Below are 806 nucleotides of genomic sequence, written 5' to 3'. Positions count from 1 at the left end.
CCACTAGAAGCAGCATTCTGAATTTGGATTTCTAGACTCCTAATGGAATCCTAAGGAGCTCTGGTAGCATAGTGGTTACGAATTGGGCTGTGAAACGCAAGGTCAGCGGTTTGAAACTACCAGCTGTTCCATGGGAGAAAGATGAGGCTTTCTGCTCCCGTAAAGATTTACAGCCTCGGAAACCCTGTACAGGATCGCTATGAGTCGGAACCAACTCCATGACACACAACAACATATATATATTGTATGCACAGGATTATTGTTCAAATTTAGTACGCTAAATCTTGTCACTGTACTCACTTGTGTAAAATGATAACAAACTGAAAGCTTGTCAATTTTGTTATTTGTAGTTCCTATGGAAGATCCACTTATGGGGACGGCTGAGTGCATGGATTCCAGTCATGATGAGGTCTGCGAAAAGCCTTCCTGCAACAAGCAAGTTACATTTTTGGTATACCGGGAAGGAGATCAATTGAATTTCTTTCGTGTAGTAGATAGGGGAGATGGCACTTTAACACCATTGTCTGAGTCTTTAAGGTAAATGTTTGTGTTTGCACGTTTTGCTTTAAAAAGAACATCATGGTATACTCTTGTTTACTTTTATATTTACCTTCTGATAAAATAATTGCAGTTTATTCACAAGACTAAATTCATGCTTCTCCTTGCCCTGAGTATGTAATACTGACATTGTCCTTCATATTACTAATACAGCGTAATTTCTGCAATGGAAATTCCTTTATGGAATAGGGTTTTTTTCCATACCTATATAAACTGTAAAAGGAGCTCTGGTAGCGTAGCGGTTACAA

At 38.8% G+C, this 806-nt stretch overlaps 1 pseudogene; it reads left to right on the top strand.

The window, feature by feature from the left end:
• LOC102819204 overlaps positions 1–806 on the top strand; it is a 65,501-nt pseudogene that overhangs the window by 7,840 nt on the left and 56,855 nt on the right.

This window comes from Chrysochloris asiatica, unplaced genomic scaffold (genome assembly GCF_000296735.1).
Source record: "Chrysochloris asiatica unplaced genomic scaffold, ChrAsi1.0 scaffold00020, whole genome shotgun sequence".
NCBI lineage: Eukaryota > Metazoa > Chordata > Mammalia > Afrosoricida > Chrysochloridae > Chrysochloris > Chrysochloris asiatica.
This window is presented reverse-complemented; position numbering and strand designations above follow the sequence as displayed.